The sequence below is a fragment of the Vombatus ursinus genome, unplaced genomic scaffold (assembly GCF_900497805.2).
Source record: "Vombatus ursinus unplaced genomic scaffold, bare-nosed wombat genome assembly UNPS02014864.1, whole genome shotgun sequence".
In the NCBI taxonomy this organism is placed as follows: Eukaryota; Metazoa; Chordata; class Mammalia; order Diprotodontia; family Vombatidae; genus Vombatus; species Vombatus ursinus.
In genome coordinates, this window is record NW_020954642.1 from 16,982,024 (window position 1) to 16,988,683 (window position 6,660).

At 44.0% G+C, this 6,660-nt stretch overlaps 1 long non-coding RNA gene across 1 annotated transcript in view; it reads left to right on the forward strand.

Annotated features, from left to right (window-relative positions):
- The first annotated feature begins 5,891 nt into the window (after nt 1-5,891).
- Nucleotides 5,892-6,660, forward strand: part of LOC114027880 — a 9,942-nt gene continuing 9,173 nt past the window's right edge. The window contains exon 1 of the long non-coding RNA XR_003567307.1: nt 5,892-6,007. This is a non-coding gene — a long non-coding RNA (uncharacterized LOC114027880). The remainder of the gene's footprint in view (nt 6,008-6,660) is intronic.

Consider the following 6,660-nt stretch of genomic DNA (forward strand, 5'->3'; position numbering starts at 1 on the left):
ATGAGGTAGGATTTGAGAGGAGTTTTGAAGCAAACCAGCAGAAACAAGGTAAAGCAGAAATGGGGATTCTCTGGTGCAGGGGGAAGTTGTGTTGGGGCAAATGGAAGTTGGCCAGGCCTCTTGCCACTTTCCTTCAGGGGATGCTTGCAGCCCCAAATATGTATGTGTGTGTACACACACATACATACATACATACATATATACATGTGTGTATAAGCTTTTGTACAACATAAACCAATGCACCCAGAATAAGGGAAAGAAATAGATGAAAAACACTACATCACACTCCCCTGATAAAAAGTCTGACATCCAGGGTGTGTAGGGAATTAACAAAATGCAAACGCTATTCTCCGGTGGTCAAAGAATATGGACAAACAGTTCTTGAAAGAAGCACAAATTATCAAATTGTTCAAACTCTCTAATAATAAGAGAAAAGCAAGTTGAAATGATTCTGAGGTTCCACCTGACACCCATCAAATTGGCAAAGACAATCCCAGTTATACCATCTACTAGCTACATGACTTTGGAAAAGTATTTAACCTCTTTTTCCTTTAGTCTCAATTTTCTTTATTTGTAAAATGATGAAGCTAGTTTAGGTAGCCTCTGAAGTCCCTTTCACCTATAAGTCTCCTACGAGCCTAATATGACATAATTCAGTGCTTATACATCTGTGGCTGTATAACCGTACCGTTGTTGGTGGTATAAACTAGACCATACTTTTTGAAAAGTAATGTGGAATGATAAAATAAGAGTTACAAAAATACACATACCTTTTGACCTAGTAGATCCCACTATTCCCATGCCCCAAGGAACCATGAAAAACAGACCTACTCATACAAAAACATTCCTAACAACATTATTTGTAATAATTCCAAACTGGAAATCAACTTGTCAATGGAAATGGCCCAATGATAAGAGTGTGTGTGTGTGTGTGTTATATTGTATGTGTGTGTATAAGGTGTCATTGGGGATGACCCAATGATGTGTGTGTTGTATATGTGTGTATAAGTTGTCATTGGAAATGGCTCTATGATAATAATATGTGCATATGTATTGTGTGTATGTATATATGTGTATGGATTGCATATATATGTATACACACATATACTCACAAGACAATACATGAACTATTAACATGGAGCCATTCCCAATGACAACCTATTTATTTCCATTTTGGGATTATTACAAATAAGTAATATGTGTGTGTATGTATACACACAGAGATACAGATGTCTGTATCTATGTGTTGTGTATAAATCCACACATGCAAAATACATACACACACATTTGTGAGAGGCAGCATAACGGACTTGAAGTCAGAAAGATCTGAGTCCATAGTCTACCCCTGGCACTTACTTAGCTGTGTTAACCATGGGCAAGCAGATTATTTTTCTGAATCTCAGTTTCTTCATATATAAAAGTATGAGAAGACTAACATGAAATAATGCTAAGTGAAGAAAGCAGAATCAAAAATATACATACTGACTGCAACAATATAACAACAACAAATACAGCTTCTACAGCTATTGAGAAAGTCCAAAAGAATCATGAAATAAAGATAAAGTGGGCATTCTATTTTAAAGCCAATATGCAAATCTTTTGGGATGGAGTTATTTGGTAACTAGTTTCTAGACAAATGTACAATCATTTACATTATTGGGGTTCTTTTGTTTGTTTAATCACACATTCTCATTATTCCATTTTCTTTTATTACGTTCTGGTTTGCATATGTAAATAGCAACACTTGTCAGCCAATTCCAACATACTTCCTACTATCATTTCACTTCTTCCAATGAGGAGTAGCATTTTGCTCCTTTCAAATCAATTGTTTTCCTACCTGGTTTAATACTTTTAATTGCTGATTAAATACGGGTGTTCTCACCTGATAAAAGCGTCAGGGTATAAAACATCTTGCTATTTACTTTAAGTGGGGATGGGGAAGGGGGTTATTGATCAACCCTCACTCTTACAACAAAATTAATAATTTAAGTAAAAATGAAGGGGTTCAAATAGAAGATTCTAAGGTTTCTGCCAATTCTCACACTCTTGAATCTATGAAATGCCAAATCCAGTGATCTTTCCTCCTTCCTACATTTAAGTCTTCACCTCCGAAGTGTAGCTGCCATCAAGCGTTGCTATTCCACAGAACCCCAATTGTCACCTGGGCCACTTAGGAATGGCTACAGCAGAACCTCCTTTTTGTGTTTTCCTTTTCCAGGCTTGTTGCTTTACCGCCGCGGGCATGTGTATCCTTGAAGTGGCTTGCCAGGGAGGCAAATGGTATAATAAATGGAAGATAGCGGTGAAAGATAAGCTATTAATAGGAAATGATACGAAAAAAGGAACTTCCGACACAACCGGAGAGAAGGTAATAGCAGAAGAAGGAGGGACGACGGCGACGAGCGGGATGGTGGCGACGAGCCAGCAGAAGCAGCCAGCCGTAATGCAACCGGCAACAGCAGCACCAGAAAAGTGAACAGAGCAGCCCCTCTAAGGTTGCCAGTTTTCAAAACTGTGGTTCAGTACCCTTAATAATCAATGCTCGCAAAACATACAAACACTTCTGTCCTCAATCCTTTCTTTCCAGAAAGATTTCCCCTTAACTTTAGAAGGAATAGTTTATCCTTAGGGAAGAGTTTTCAGTATGTTAAAAGAAGTGGGGTAATTTTAGGAATCAGAAATCTACTGGCTGTCAAGTTGTGGCTTCCGAATTTTAACTATCTGTGTGACCTTGGGCCATTCCCTTACTTTTTCTGGGCCTCAGTTTCCTCATTTGCAAAATGGCAAGATAGGAAGGGCTGTTGAGCTAAAAAGCAGCCGAATACATCTTACCTATGGACATAAAGAGCTGGAAGAGACCTCAAAGAGAATCTAATCCAGAGAAACCCGTGGCCTCGAGGCCACATGTGCCTCCTGGGTCCTTGGGTACAGCATTTTGACTGAGTCCACGATTTACAGAACAAATCCTTTTATTATGGGAATTTGTTCCGTGAAGTTTGGATTCAGTCAAAGGGCTTTGAGGAACTAGAGGGCCACATGTGGCTTCGAGGCCACAGGTTCCCTACTCCTGATCTAGTCCAACCTGTTCATCTTATGACGACAAAACTGAGAGCCTGAGAGTGGAATGATTAACAGAGATAGGTTTTGAACCCAGATCCTCTCACCCCAAATCCAGGGAACTTCACCATAAGGCCTTCTATGAAACTCTTAAGATTATTGTTCTATGAGTACAGAGCAGAAGGATAGTATGAATAATAAGGCTAGATAATATTGATATCCTGTTTTAAGCTTTTGCAAAGCTTTTTACAAACAGTTTATTCAGTCCTTATGTAACTCCATCAGGGAACAGCTTCACCTATTATTTTTCCCATTTTACACAGGCCCAGAGAAATAAAATAATTGCCCCATAGTCACACAGCTATTTTGATATCCAAAGCAGAATTTGAATTCAGGTCTCCCTTGAGACCAAGTCCAGAACTCTTAACAATACAGTATCATAGGCACATCCTTGGGATTGAGCTAAATTATGAAATATCAACTACCAAGTTCTAAAGCTAAATCTGGAGGACACCATTGCAAGATTCTGCTCTGATTATACCAATTATAGGACAACAGATGGAAGGGCTGTCCATGCCAGCATGTGTATATATGTGTAAATATATTAGAGTTTACTGGGTTAATTGGCAGTTTACTCATGAGACTGGTCCTTGGCAGCAGAAAGACTGAATAGTGGATACCTTATGCCAAGTATAGAAACAAAACAAAGAATAGATAGTGCCAGGGATGGTCCGGAGTCACACTCAAATTTTTCCATGAGATAGTTGGAGTTTCTTTTACTGTTTACATTAATTCAATTTACATTAACTGTAGAGTCGACACTCTGGCTCCTGCCATGCGTACCTCATCAAGGCTCAAATCCCCTCTAGGCTGTGCACTTAAGATCTTACTTTCAAGCAATAAAATCTAGTGAAATAAGCTTTCACTATTACTATGTGCCAGGCACTTTCCTAAGCTCTGGGGATACAGAGACAACCCTTGCTCTCAAGGAGCTCACATAATGGGGGAGAAAACATGCCAACAACCATAAATACAAGATATATACAGGAGGCACTCACATTAAGGGGGATCCAGAAATGTTTTTTACAGAAGGTAGGATTTTAGCAGGAATCTGAAGGAAGCCAGGAAAGCCAGAAGGTGGTGATGAGGAGGGAGACATGGTCAAACTATGCTTTAGGAAATGCAATTAACTGAGTGGAGGAGGAATCAGAGTGGGGAAAGGAGGCAGAGAGACCAACAATAAACTAAACAGAATTCCTGGGGAAACAAAGATACCTACTCATGCTCCTGACTTAGCTCCTTCCTGGTAAGGCAGGCAGGGTTGGGGGAACTTCCCACTGAAAAGCCTATTCAGGCTTTTTGGAGTGTCAGAGTAGGACAGATCTGAAGAGTCCATCAGCACTGAGGGTAGTACAAAGCTGGTTTAAATAGCAACTGCTGATACTTATCTCCAGGGCCCAGCCCTAGAGGAATTCTTCTCCTGACACCCCACAAGGAAGTTAAGGTGAGCAAAAAAGGGGAAAAGACATTTTGTAATGCAGGAAGAAGGGTATTTGGTTTAAGGGTGAGGTGAGACTATTCCAGAGGGTTCTGAATGTCTGTTTCTGTCTCCTCTCAAACGAGGGGTACTGGGGCGGGGTGCGAGGGGGAGAGTCTCATTTATGTGGGAACAAACCTGCTCCAAAACAGGAGTATGAAGTCCAGAGGATTTAGAATTGAAAGAGACCCGTTTCAATCCCTTCATTTTGCAGATGAGGAAACATAAGAAAGAGATACAGGAAACACAATTGCTAAGCTGGCAGCTTGCTTGTACTGCTTATGTCCCATTCTCCCCCCACCCATATTTTGCAGATAAAAATTGAATGAGCATCTGCTATGTGCCAAGCATTGTCTTAGGTCCTGGGGAAACATACAAAAGTGAGACAGCTACTTCTATTAGGGGGATACGATATATACTTGTAGTTGTTCAGTCGTGTCTGACTCTTCATGACCCCATTTGGGGTTTTCTTGGAAAAGGTACTGGAGTAGTTTTCCATTTCCTTCTCCAGCTCGTTTGACAGATGAGGAAACAAAGGCAAACAGGGTTTAGTGACTTGCCCAGGGTCACACAGCTAGTAAGTATCTGAGGCTGGATTTGAACTGGATTTGAACTTCCTGACTCCAGGCCTGGCGCTCTGTCTACTTTGTGCCACCAAATAAAAAGAAGACATAATAATGATGATACCATTTATATAGCGCTTTAGAGTTTTCAAAGTGATTTACAAATGTTACCTCATTTGGTTTTCACCACAACTTTGTGAGGTAGGTGTTAGGATTATCCCCATTTTGCTAATGAGGAAACAGATTTGCCCAGGGTCACAAAGCTAATAAGGGCAGAGGGGCTGGATTTTAAATCAGATCTTCTGACTCTAGGTCTACTGTGTCATCTAATTGCAAAATAAATGCAAAGGAGGGCCACTAACAACTTTGGGGATCAGAAGAGGACTCCTAGAAGCAGGAGAGGCTTGAAGATTCAGTTAAGGGTTCCAAGAGGCAGAAATGAGGAAGGCAGGCAAACACTCCAGGCACAGGGGACAGCCCGTGTAAAGGCTAGGGGACAGAAGGTAGAATATGGTGAAAGTGAGACAGCGAGGTCCCTGAGGGAACTGGGGAGGGAAGGAAGGGGGGAGGGGTGATTTTCCCAAGGTCACACAGCATGCCAGGGGCGGAGCCCAAGATGGGACTACAACCAAGATCCCCAGTCTGTCTCACAAATCAAATCCTTCTACACGCACAAGTGATCCCATTCAGTCTTGCCTTCTCCAGCAGAGGATCTTAGAGTCGGCAAGGCGGGATTGCAGGCGGGCACGTAGAGAATCCCAGGGGTGGGGGGCTGGGTGTGGAATACACGGAAACGCAAGGAATCCCAGCAAGGAGGGTGCACCGGAGCACTCAGGGGGCTTTCACGGAGGTACACTGGGGGTCCCGGGATTGGGGGGAAGGGCGATGCACAGAGGACACAGGGGACCCAGAGTTGGAGGGCGGTAGCTCTACAGGCACCTGAAAGGGTGCCGGGGGGCCTCTGCGGGGGCGCGCAGGGGGTCCCAAGGAGTGGGTGGTTCCACCGGGGCTCGCTCCGCGATTGCAGAAGGGAGTGGGGTGGGGGAGAGGGTGGGCGCGGGGGCAGCAGCCGTTGGGAGCCGACTCCCCAGAGAAGGCTTCTTGGGACGGGGCCGCAGTTGCGGCTGGCCCGGAGTCCGTCCCCGTCCGCCACTCGCCATGTCGCCCGCAAAGATGGGCACAAGTGGGGAAACGAAGCAGGGGGGACTGAAGCGTGGGGGACTGAAGTTTGTGGGACCGAAGCATAGGGTACGGAAGCGTGAGGGACCGCAGGATGGGGTACCGACCGCTGAGGGACCACAGGATGGGGTACCGACGGCTGAGGGACCGCAGGATGGGGTACCGACGGCTGAGGGACCGCAGGATGGGGTACCAAAGGGTGAGGGACCGCAGGATGGGGTACCGAAGGGTGAGGGATCAAAGGATGGGGTACCAAAGGGTGAGAGACCGCAGGATAGGGTACCGAAGGGTGAGGGACCGCAGGATGGGGTACCGAAGGGTGAG